Here is a 13408-nt window from a genome sequence, read left to right on the forward strand (position 1 = left end):
GTTTGCTAATCTATCAGTTCTCTAATTACAAAATGGCTGAGATAATTCCTTCCGTTTCCAAAAACAAAACCAAGCTATAGGAATATGTTTTTATGGCTGCATTCCCACAAAAAATGCAAAACACATGATGTATCTTTTTGGATTTTTTCATTGTCCCTCCCCAAACCTGCTGCCACATCCTTGCACTTCTGAAAGACAGAAATGAATGTATGTTATTTTGTCTCAGAGTGTATCCACATTTAACAGTGATAGTAGTTTGGTATTCCTTTAAACTATAAGGGCCTCATGCTATGGAATCCTGTGATTTGTAGTTTGATAAGGTACTTAGAATTCTGTGCTACAAAGATCTAGTTTAGTCTATTGAACCTTAGGAGTTGTGTATTAGGTAATTTAAAGTACCTTACCAAACTATTACAGAATAAAGCCACGGTAGTTAACATGAAATCTAACTATAATTGTGTGTTACAGATATGATTTCAGTCTCATCCTCTACTTAGGTAAGATTAACTGATTAATTAATTTAACTGTAATAATGAATGCTTAATGTTGGAAGACCTAAACTGTGGCAGAAGATGAGAAAAGTGACACCTATCTAAGGGGCGTGCAGCCGCCTCCGTCTTCACCAGATCGGGACTGTGGGAACTGCATGCTGCAGCCCCAATCTGGCCTTTCTGCGGCGCCAGAGTAGCAGTGTGATGCCACCCACTGTGTGGTGTTATGCCATGCCCCGACTCTGCCCCCAGGCTGGCCTTAATGGCCGATCTGTACAGACTGTGTTCTGTATTGCCCTTGGATGCTTACAAGGTCCTAGTAAAAAAGCTGTAGACAATTGAGATATCAAAAACACTGGAGCTTTTGGGACTTATCTTTCAAAAAGAAAACTTCTCATTTGCAGAAATCAGTTCATTTTAATACATTTTTTAAATTTCCCCACTGTCAACCAATAAAACTAGATTAAATCCAAAATCATCAGATAGCAGAAAACTCCACTTTTAGTCCACTGGATCAGAATACAAATACTAACATTTCAGAACAGAGCAAAGAAAGTTACTGCTCTCCCTGGCTGCTGTTTTGTACCTGGCAAGGAAGTGAATATGTTGGCAGAGACTTGCATTCTGCTAGAGTGGTTCTTGGATCTTGGGCTCTGTCACAAAGATGCTCATTTATTAATTTAAAACAATTTAACCTAGCTCTGGAGTCAAGACGTTGCTCAGAGCCATTTACAGATCAATAAAATAGAAAAGTCTCTGCTCTCAAGCTCAGAAGCCCAAGTGTCCTAACTCTCCTCATTATCTATATGAGATTGGTTAACATAGAACATCTCCACAGTAGAATTGGATAGAAAAATGCATAGCTTTCCTATTCACCACGGTTTTCCTTTTTACCAATGAAAAATAAATAGCTTTCCTATTTAGCACCGAGGAGGTGAAAATATACATTTGACCATAAACAATGAGGATTAGATCTCAGGTTTTTGTGTATTATTAATCTCTTCTTACATTTGTATGAGATCTTTCTTTTTCTAACCCATCGACCCAAATGAAAACAATTCCTGGCTTGCTAACCTTACCTTCTTATTTTCTTCTTTTAAAAGACGCTTGTTCTGTAATTTTTGATGTTAAAAGCAAGTCTATCTCCCAATTATAAAGGTCTAACAGCTCATCTATCTTTCCACTAATGGATATGTTAATCGTATGTATAATCTCATGCACCTGTCTAAGATACAGTAGTGAAGCAAAAAACCTTTTTTGATTAAATTCTAAATCCTATCTCACTGTAAGAAGGTAGTCTCTTCTATATTTGCCTTTAAATTTCCCATACTGTAAAGAGTAGAACCAAATTGTCCTCAAAAAAATGAAGCAGATGGACCTCACCAATTCATATGTGCTATCAATTATTAAAATTTGTGACCTGATTAATCAGCTAAAGATGGAATCTATGCTAAAATCAAAATAATAGTGCAAGCCACTGCACTTTATCAGAGGTTGAATATTAGTTGGATCAATGTACGCATACACAAAACGCATAGACACAACCCCCCTCTCTCAATTTTGACTTGGGGCACGAGAAGCTAATCAACCATTCATTGTACAATTGAGGAACGCCATGACATATAACAACCCTTGCAAAACTGTTGGCATAGCTGTGGGATCTAGTATTTTATACTCCATATATCTACACTGTGCTAAAAGTGCACTGGACACTGGGCTAAAGCTTTAATTATTATTATTATTATTATTATTATTATTATTAACCTTTATTTATAAAGCACTGTAAATTTACACAGCGCTGTACATACAATCTTTTAGTCAGATGGCTAATTGGCTGATTAAACTGATTATTAATTAAACAGATTACTGATTAAACTGATGAAAGCTGCAGGTTTAATTACAAAGCTAGGAAACTGTCAGGGATGATGGGAGTTGTAGCTCTTCACCTCTGGCTCGAACTCACCACCTTGTTACGCACCAGCGCTGACCAGTTTTGGCCAGTGGTTAAAGCTTTGCTCTAAAGCAGCAGAGTTACAGAGAATAGGCTGAAGACCCTGACAAACTCTCCAAGCCTTCTCACTCTTGCTTCCACAGAAGTCTTCACACTTCTTCAGGATCCTGCTGGCTCTTGTATCTTCACTCAAGACACCAGACAACTCAGTAGTCTTATATAAAAGATCTACTTTATTCTACTATATACAGCTCCAAAACTATCCAACACAACTCCAATACTCCTCACTATTTTCCACTACTACCCACTACTACTACCCACAAAATACATTGGGATTCATAGCCATTATTATAGTCATTGCAAAATACCACCCACTGTTGTCTATTTCCACCCAGTGGGCGTGTACATCCACTCTCATTGGTTCTCTTGGTTCAACCCACAATTAATGATTTCATCATCTCAGCCTTGACCACTTAACAATTCTCAGGTGTTCTCAATTATCCACTTTGCATTTCTGTCCTTGGCATTTAGGACTTGTTAATTCCATTACCTTTTACACCTGTGTGGCTTCTATTTGCTTCTGCTGAGTCACCCTGACTCTCACATACATGTTTTATTTCATTCACTGTATATCCCATGCTGCTTTTTCCTTAACACTATCAATCGCCTCCTCTTGTACATTAAACATTTTCCTATATTGTTCTTGTGATCTCACATATTACTTGCTGCCCATGAACCAGAGTTTAAAAATCAATGGGTCAGGCAATTCACAGACTCACAAAAGAAGAAGTTGGCAGAGTAAGCACTGTATGTAATATCCTTCCCAAAGGGAAACATATGGAAGTTCTGGGTTGTCTGAGTACATCAGCATGATTTCTTGGGAAATCACATAATGTTGTGTGGTTATGCATATAATAATAATAATAATAATAAAATAATAAAACTTTTATTTGTACCCTGCTTTTTGTTAAAACAATCAAAGCAGCTTACAAAGTGTTAAAAATGTATACAAAGTATCCCCCCTTAAAAAAGAAATAAACAATTTAGGATTAAAATTACATACATAATGCATAAAACAATTAGAACAATAATGGTGGGCAGAGTCATTACATGGCCGAGTAGTTTATTCTGGGAAGGCCTGCTGGAAGAGATCCGTCTTGACAGCTTTCTTGAAGCTGTCTAGGTTGGTAATTTGACATATATACACCTACAGTGGCAAGATTTTGTACATGTTATGAGTGGGTCAGCTAGAAGCCAGGCACAACTCCATTGTGCCTTGGTCCCTGAGGCTGGCGAGAGGTCCTCCTTCCATACCAATTGCCACTGCTGTGGCTTCTGAGGGAGCGAAGAGTAGCCAGGTACAGCTTCATCATGCCTTGATCCCAGTGGTTGGTAAGAGGCCCTCCCTCTGTTCCAACAGTCACTGCTGGGGCCTCTGAGAGACCCAGCATCTCTTTGACTAAAACCCTTCCTTCACTTCCATCCTCGTTTGTCGTATTTTATTAGATTGGAAGATTTAGCACAGGGAACCATTGAATTATCAATTTGTAAACCACTCTGAGAGTCCTTTTGGCTGAAGGACAGGATATAAATGCTCTAAATAAATAAATAAATAAATAAATAAATATGTTCAAAAGGTAGACTGTAACCCAGAATGCTATCCACAGAATGGCTTTTGATCCAGTGGAAACCTCCATTAACACACCATGCTAATCCTCATTCTGCCAACAACCCATACTCTATGTTCATGCTGTTCTAGATGACCCACAACTCAAGTTCATGTTGTTCTAGATGACACAAACATAATTTAATCTCTTCTTCTAAATGTAGTGACATCCAGCAGATTTTAAAATAAATTTTAAAATTTTATTTAAATAAAATTCAGTTCAGAATAAATTAATTCATTACCATCTCTCATTTTGTAACCACAGTTCAACTATAATAATAATCTTATTCTGCTCCTTGAGGGCAAGTATAAACATAAGTATAAATGCACTTAAGCTTCTGTAAAGGGCTTGTACCACCAGCAGAATTTGCTAGTTGTGCATTTAAAATAGATAGGAGAAGGACAAAGAACATGCATAGCTACTGTCAAGATAATAGCAAGTCCAAGTTGCTAAAAATACTGTCCTAACAAATATGATTGTTAAAGAGAAAGAGAGAGAAAACTACTGTATTACATAGGCAGTGAGGAGAAGAAAAGGGAGCAGGATACTGGAAGCCATAATAGATAGGCGACCATGCAGTTTGTTTAAAACTATGTTAATACAAGTTGAGTCTCCCTTATCCAAAATGCTTGGGACTAGAGGTGTTTTGGAATATCTGTATTTGCATATACATACATAGTGAGGTATTCTTAGAGATGGGACCAAAGTCTAAACATTCATTTATGTTTCATATATACCTTATACACATAGTATGAAGCTATTTTATACAATATTTTAAATAATATTTTGCATGAAACAATGTTTGTGTTCAAAGGCATTGCTACCTCACCTATCTATGACAAAAGTTTTGGTTTTTGGAATGTTTTAGGTTTTGGAATTCCAGATAAGGTAGTCTCAACCTGTGTTTGAGCTTTACGTTTTTACGTGTGAACAACAATATAGTCAACTGTTGAGAAACACCTAAATATTTACAATCTCCAAGTGTCTATCTGATTTTTCCAACATTCTGAAGACATATATTTTCAGCCATTTGGGCTGATTTGGTTTATTTCCATTTTTAAAACTAAGATAAAGAAATTTAATATTATAGTTAATCTACAGTTCACCTTTACCATAAAGTTTACCTTTCTAAATTCTCAGTCATCTCTTTTTTATCTTGTGTATTTACATGTACACAACTATTAAATTAATGTCAATGTTTTCTGGAAAAAACTGGTTTCAAAGAACAAATGCTACTCTTACTTTTGCATTTTAGTTGCACTATGAATTTGCTATCCTGTCTCTTTCCATTTAATGAGTTCTTTACCAGGAATGTTTTGTGGGGGGTGGGGGGTTGTATTGCTATTGGATCATTCTGTAGATTTAATGTGGCAATTTAAATTTAATAATTCGAATTACAGTAAAGTCAACAAAACAAGAAATGAATAAAAAACAGTTGATTTTTTAAAAAGTGTCTTGTGCATCCTGTTTTGTCTTTGCAACACAATAACAATCTCAACCCTATCAATGATTCATTTGTTTTTCTTCAAACTGTACAAGGCTTCTAGTGAAGTACTGTATACAAATGGGAACAGAAATGTTTTCTTTTGACTTCAAGAAAGTATTTTAAAACTATTCCCAGAGAGGAAGTATGCCCTAGCAGAGCAGATGTGGGCAGCGTTTTTACTGCTAACAGTGACACTAGGCTGAAACGAACATGCATAATTTAGCATATGTAATTTGCATATCTGAGCTACAGGAGAAATAGTAGTCACATTGCACTCATGTTCCAATAGTCTATATCAGGAAAGCAGCAATGAATGAGGGAGAAGGGCAGAGCTGGGCTCCGAATAATATGACACTCCCATCATCACTCACAGACACAGTGGGATCATAAATGCAGGCTTTTTACTTGTCACAGACAGCTTAGCAGCAAGTGTTTTTCAACTTGAGTTTAATCTAGTAACCACTGCCACCATCATCATCTCACACATACCACAAGTACTTCCCCTGTAGCCTCCCAAACTTAAGAAGAATTGGTATAATACTAGATTATTTTGTATCAAGGAAGCATTACTGTAAAATATTATGACTATTCCACCAGTAAATTTAACAGAAAACAGAATCAAGAACTGCTCTGCTGAACAATAAGAGAAAAACAAAAGATCTGCTACTAATTTTCTACCATCTGTATAATGAAACTGTCCTTGCAAACATCACTTGGACCTAACTTATCTTCCATTAGTAAAAAAAAATTTAAAAAAAAAATGAGATGAGCAAACCATGGCCCATTGGCTGCATGCAGCCCCCAGGGCCATTTTTATGGCCCCAGGAGCCACAAAAATTTTGTGTGCAAATATATATGTCAAAAATACCCCTCCCCCAGTTCCCTCTAGACTAGAACAGTGATTCCCAAACTTTGGTTCTCTAGATGCTCCAGACAATTTGGCCAACAGTCAGGAATTCTGGGGGCTGAAGTCCAAAACATCTGGAGTACCAAAGGTGGGGACCACTGCTGCAGGGTGTCTGTGAGGAATTTCCATCATGCCTGTAGGTCCCCTGCCCCTCCTAGCAGTCCAATTTTTTTTTTACAATTTTGTTTTGATAAGTTTTTTTAAAAAAAATCTTTTTGGCTCAAACTCCAGAAGCATACACATTTTTGGACCCACTCTGAGTCAATATAGGCTTCAACTGGGCCTTAAAAAAAGGAAATGAACTGTTTGCTTGCTGTTAAAAAAGGCCTCTCCTGGGCCCAATATTTCCCAGGAAGGCCCCAGAACATGCTGAAAATGCCTCCTTTCCCCCAGGGGGTATTTGGGGCAAAGCTGATTGCCTAATGTATATATGGATCTGAAGTCTCCTAGCAGGTCTGTAAATACAATTCAAGCAAGTATCTATAGAAATTTTGGACAATGGAAATTAGGAGGTGAGGGAAATTGAGATCTGTAGCCTAACAGATTTTACTTCTGTTTAAAGCTAAAAATACAGTTGGCCCTCCACATTTGTGGAGGTACAAAATAAATTCTAAATCTAAAGTATTCAAAATATAAAGTATTCAATTTTCTGCTGTTGCTAAAAAAGTACAAAATAAATTCTAAATCTGTAGCACCTGTACCATTTGAATGAGTTCTGCAATCAAAACAACCTGAAAATACAGACAATGTCCAAATTACAAGGAAACCTTTAACTTTATTGTTTTTCCATTGTCTTCAATTATAATTTATTTTAGAAGACAAACAATAAACTGAGCTTTTCATTTAAGAAACTGTAGTAACTGCAACAGCTCACAGCTCCAAATGGGAGACATTTATTCATCTGCTGTTAATATCTGGCCAACAGCCAAAATGAAATAGCTTGCATTTGCATTGTGCAACACTTCATTGGCACTTTATGGTAGAATATCTACTATAAAACAAGTTTAGGGTAATAGGAGAAATTTTTACAGTGTGAAAAAAATCTTTATCTATGAATTCATGTTGTTCACTGACTAACTCCTTGCTGTTTTAAAACTGCTGCAGTGGTCACCATCTCATCTTCCTATTTCTTTTTAGACAGCTCTGTTTGCTGTGACTTATGGATAGCCACCACCACCATCCAGGATGTCACAGAAGGCAGTATAACGACAAGGAATATATGCCTACTAGGCTCAAAAAACTGAGATTAGGGAACCTTTTAAAATAAGGTCTGCATGTTTAGTCCTTCAAAAGAGCCACCTCCATTTGTCTGTGAGAACTGAATCAATTTGGCCTGGTGCTGTAAGATAATATCGTACTGCTGCAAAACAGAATGAGAACTAAACAAGAAACAAAAGGCCAAGATCACAGTGCTTGAACCGTCAAACAGAAGCTATAGCTGATGCCAAAATGTATAACAGAAACCGTACTGCTAAGTACATAGATGATATGACTGACAAAACCAGCCAGCCATTGCAAAACTGTTGTGTGTTACTTCAGATTTACTGATGTTGGACTGCTGCTGCTACTGGCAAATGGAATAGAGCTAACCAGCTTTGCATTCTCTGGGAGAAACTGTTCCATTGTCAAAAAGTCTAAATCCAACAATCCTGTCTTCACCACACAGTATATATATACCCAACTCCTTTCCAGGCAAGCATTCTCTGAAGATGCCAGCCACAGATGCTGGCGAAACGTTGGGAATATATTCTTCTAGAACATGGCCACATAGCCCGAAAAACTCACAAAAAACTATGGATACCGGCCATGAGAGCCTTCAACTTCAAATCCTGTCTTCCTTATTCATAGATGCTGTTCTTCTGTTCTTTCGACTTGTTTCCTAGTTATCTCTTTCTTCCACCAGCCATCTAATTTAGCTTCTTCCTTCCCCACGACTTGCCAGTGTTTTTGAACTACAAAAACATTTTGGAGATGTAGAATCATACATAGATTAGAAATCTATTAGGAGAGCCAGGGACCAAAAAATAAGAAGCTACTCATAAACAGGAAAAGTCCTGGTTAGGGCTTTGTACTGTGTGATGGCTTTGTATCATGTCACAGAATTCTTTCTATTAACATATGATTCTCTTTTATCAACTATTTTCAGCCCATTTCTACAAGTCAGATCAACAGTAATGTCTCAAAGAATTCACAGATATAGCCGTGTTAGTCTGTGGCATCAGTATTTAGAGATCTTGTAGCATCGTTGAGACTAACTGAAAGAAGTTGGCAGCATGAGCTTGCGTAGACTTAAGTCTCCAAATGCATCTGAGGAAGTAGAATTAAGTCTACAAAAGCTCATGCTGCCAACCTCTTTATTTCAGTTAGTCTCAACAGTGCTACAAGATCTCTCTACATATTCATTCCTTACCGAATACCCTTCATCATATGCAGTTCTTAGCATGCTTATATGTCAGTTCAAAGGTCTTATGTTATAATAGCCAGTGTCTGTCATGATTGTTCTTCTATTATTGCATATTAACTGCTACTTAACATAGCATAATATGTTTTATACCAAGGAGCATCTCACTCTTTGTTTGTTTGTTTTAAACAACTGTAACCCTTGCTTTTGTTGTTATCTTCAGTAATAAGAAGAACCAACATAAAGGCCCCTTTCTGCTCTCTACTCTCCCTTGCCCAGGAAAGGGTGAAAGATGTTGCTTTTGCTAAGTCACAGTGGGAGGGAGGCTTGAGGAATGACTGCACTGGAGCCATTGCAATTTCCTGATAAATGGGGAGGGAGGAGAATAATGTAGTTGTACAACCGCAAGGTCACCCTGCCCTTTGCCAGGGAGTCAACAATGGTAATCACCACCACAATGTCATGTTTGAACCCAGAAGGCGGAATCCGTTCAGCTGAGGTGCTGCTGAATGACTAGACTCATTATTCTTTCTCCTCCCTCTGCTTTGCCATGGCACCAACCAAGGTGAAGCCTAGCAAAGAGTCAATTGAGATAAGTCAACTCTTTGTTAGGCTTCACTCCAGTCAACACCATGGTGAAGCAAGGAGAAGGGAAGGAATAATAGACCTAGTTATTCAGTAGTGCCTTTGCTGAACATCTTCCACCCTCCCTTGCTTTGCCATGAAACTTACCGGGTGAAGCCTAGCAGAATCAACTTACCACAGCTAACTTTTTTGCTAGGCTTGCCCTGGTCAGCACCATGGTGAAGTGAGGTGAGGAGGAGGAATAACAAACCTTGCTGTGTGGCACCTTACCTGAACAGTTTCCACCCTCTGGGTTTGAACAACACAACGCTGTAGTGGGGGCTGTCGACTTCCTGGCAAAGGGCAGGACAAGCCTGAAGTTGCACCAGAGACATTATTTTCCCTAGTTTAGTGGGAAAACACAAGTACTCCAACACAGAAATTCCTTGAGCTTTCCTCCCCCTTTCGTCATCAATGAAGAAGACATTCTTCATGAATAGGAATCATAGTGTCAAAGGGTGGAAGGAGAGGAGTCGGGTTGGGGTTCCGCACAAGAAGACGGCAGGCTAGAGGACCCGGGAGCAACCTCGAGGGAAGGGCGAGAGCCTGGAGGCAAAACTACTTTGACCAGGGCTGGTCCAGGGGAGGAGTCTGGCGCACGGGGTAGAAAAGGGGAGAGGGAGGAGAAGCCTGGGGAGGAGGAACAAGACCGGGGGGGGGGGGGTGAAGTGAGAGACGGAGACGGGATACGAGGAGGGAATTGCAGCGAGAGTCCAGGAGGCATGGACTGCTGAGTGGAAAGGCCACCATCTAAGAGGGCACCGTGGAAGTGGTTCAGGAGACGGGGTAAGAGAACATCATTCCAAGGGCTTCTTTGCCCGCCTCATCCACCCTTCTTCATTAGAAGCCAACGGAGGGCCGTACCAAGCTTGCCCCGTCATAAATCCAGGGGCCTGACTGTGCTGGGATACCCATGGGCGGTGTTGGCCTATGGGTTGGCGTCCAGGGCGCAGAATCCCCAAAGAGGAGGAGCCTGAAGGAGAGAAACCAGAGCAAAGGCCCTAGACCCAAGGGAGTTAGGTAGGGATGGTGAGGTAACCAGTCCCCATGTGGACATTTGTTTTGGTAGTAGTTATCTGAAGTTATATTAAAAGTTGAGCATCAGTAGTGGCCTCATTGCCTCCTTATGGCATCATGGATCTAGATCCTATCCCCTCCCCTACCGGAGTAGCCTTGGACCTGGCGACATATAGTCAGGGCAGGCATAAATCATATTGTAACATCCTCAGAACAGTGATATAGGCATTCCCCAATTATTCAACAGCACATAATAGTTCTGCATTTTGACAGTGTTCTGGTCCACTTTTTCTGGTCAAAAATTTCCACTTTTGACAGTGGTCTGGCCCTAACCTGTCAAATAAGCAGGTACTTCCTGTATTTTCAGGATCTGCTTCCACTATCATTTATGATTACAACACAGGGAGAAGGAAAGTTCTACCTCTGTTTCTCTTAACATCCATCTTGCTTCCAGGAACTTGCCTCCTGCCCCTATCCCAAATTCTTGGTCATAATGCAGTTCCAATCTCTGTGCTACCAGTATTGCATGCCAAACTCGAACTGGTGCCTGGTTTAGAAGATAAATGCTTAGTAACTGGTTTTCCTACAATTCGTTATCTAGCCTTAAGGGGTAAGTCACAATAATGCAACCATAAAAGAAGGAAAACACCTACTTCAAAGATTGTCAGGGACTTCGGATGGCGAGGGTCAATGATTGATGCAGGCTTCAGAGATGCGGGGATACTAGACAAGAACAGAGAAAGGAAAACATGAAATCAGACTGCAGCCATGTGAACTGTAGAATCAAGCATATTACCTGAGCCCTGTTTTCGTAAGACTCTGATGTATTTTCTGTCCTTCCAGACTAACTGCTTTCTTCTGTTTATTATACTTTCTCTAGAAGACAGCTCACTTATAAAGCCTGATAGCAACTCATGTTGTATGTTCAACCACCTAATAATCAAAAGAATTCAACATTGCTACTGACAATGCCACACTTCATTAAATTTACTAAAATTCTAACCTTTTTCTAAGGCCGTATAACTGTGTGTGTAAATTCTCAGCACAATTGTGTTGTATGAAGAAATGCCTTCAATGTTACTTCTTCCAGCATGCGAACACTTAAAATACAAAACACAATCTTGAATCCTAGTATATAACCAGGGAACTTTTTTGTGGGTGGAAGAATGACAAATACACCCACACTTTACCAACAAAAATATGACTATGGATGATGACAAACAGCTTAAGGGTGATTCCCAGTGTCAAAATGAGCACAGGGATTCAGCCTGTGTGCCACCACCAAGATCTAAGCAAAGGAAAACTAAAGGGAATTCAGGCAGAACAACAAAGGATTAAAATGGATTGTGTGATTGTGTGATGTTGCTTGCTTGCTATAAAAAAAAGCCCACCGCTCAGATCTGATCATTCGTCTAACTGAAGGACATTGGTGGCATTACATGTTCCTGTACTAGGCTACCTTTGCCTCAGCCTTACACTGCCCTGATCTTTCCTACTATTAGGAGCCTGGTCTAAAAACAGCCTTACTTTACAAGAGAACATTTGATGCAACAAGAAGGAGAAGAGGAGGAAGACAACAATGATGATGACAAGGAGGATGAGGAATTATTTCCTCTATTAACCCTACCACAAGATAGAAACATCTTTCTGTAAACAGCTCAGCATTAATGTGAAAGACTATGACAAAGAATTTTCCATGGTATTATCAGGAGGATATGTACAAGACTGGCATACTATGATCTGAAAGTTCTGCTTAGTCCCAACAGTGTAGTGCTGTATCTCCAGCAGCAAGGGGAAAGGCTGACATCAGATTAATGGGAATTTAGAGTAGCCCTGATAAACTAGAGGAAATGTTCTTGTTCAGCTGTAGAGCACTTGCTTCACTTTCAGAAGAACATTCATAAGGTTCAGTTCCTGGCAGCTCCCAGGGCTGGGAAAGATTTCTAAGAAAAATGGCTGCCAATCAGAGTAGACTTGTACTGAGCAAAATGCAGTCTGACTCAATAGATATGGCACCATAATACACTGGACTTAGATTAAGTATCCCTAAGAGCCGGCATGGCTGGACTACAACTCTACAGACCAGGGTTCGATTCCCATATTGGCCATGAAACCCACTGGGTGACCTTGGGCAAGTCACATGCTCTCAGCCTCAGGGGAAGGCAATCACAAACCACCTCTGAACAAATCTTGCCAAGAAAACCCCTTACAGTTGCCATAAATTGAAAATGACTTGAAGGCATACAACAACAACAAAGTATCCCTAATTCCATGTTACTTCTTCAACATCTTTAGCACAGTCATACAACTACAGAATCGGCAACAGTTAACACTAATAACCTAGTCACAGTAGTACAATATCCTGGCATGGCACACAAAGGAGGCACAAAACCACACAAACCAGTGTTACAATGATACAGCAGCATCTCTGGCCCTTACTTTTTAGTGTCACCACAGAAAGGCACAGAACTGAGCCTTTTGCTTTTTAGCAACTTTATGAAACATCTTAACTAGTATTAGAAGCTGCTACCACCCAGTAAAGCACCAATGGAAAAAAACACCTAGGTTTTCAGGTCTTCTGTTGTGGAAAACCAACACTTGATGTCAGTTATCAAAAAAAGTCAAAAAGCAACACCAATTTTTATAAGCTTCTAACAAACAAAAATATTGGTTATAGAATGTGAAATAATAAAGCTTACCCACATACAAAGCAATCTACATCGACTCTGTCATAGAAGGACCAACTTTGGAAATGCTAAGGAAGGTTTTACACTGGTAAGAAAGATTTAAAACAATGCTACACTTTCTTCTCTATCAAGTCATTCTTAAGTAGTTTTGCTTAGTTATAGGGTAGCATTATACTC

At 39.3% G+C, this 13408-nt stretch overlaps 1 protein-coding gene across 12 annotated transcripts in view; it reads right to left on the reverse strand.

Annotated features, from left to right (window-relative positions):
* Nucleotides 1-13408, reverse strand: part of ZMYND11 (zinc finger MYND-type containing 11) — a 108113-nt gene that overhangs the window by 63497 nt on the left and 31208 nt on the right. For 10 of the 12 annotated variants that reach the window (XM_089533538.1, XM_089533541.1, XM_089533534.1 and 7 more), the window contains one exon: nucleotides 11198-11267. The exons of the other annotated variants lie outside the window; for them this stretch is intronic. The gene's annotated coding sequence lies outside the window, so the exon portion shown is untranslated. The remainder of the gene's footprint in view (nucleotides 1-11197; nucleotides 11268-13408) is intronic. 12 annotated transcript variants of the gene reach the window in all.

This window comes from Sceloporus occidentalis, unplaced genomic scaffold (assembly GCF_023333645.1).
Source record: "Sceloporus occidentalis isolate IW3139 unplaced genomic scaffold, rSceOcc1.0.p SCAF_7, whole genome shotgun sequence".
Taxonomy (NCBI): domain Eukaryota; kingdom Metazoa; phylum Chordata; class Lepidosauria; order Squamata; family Phrynosomatidae; genus Sceloporus; species Sceloporus occidentalis.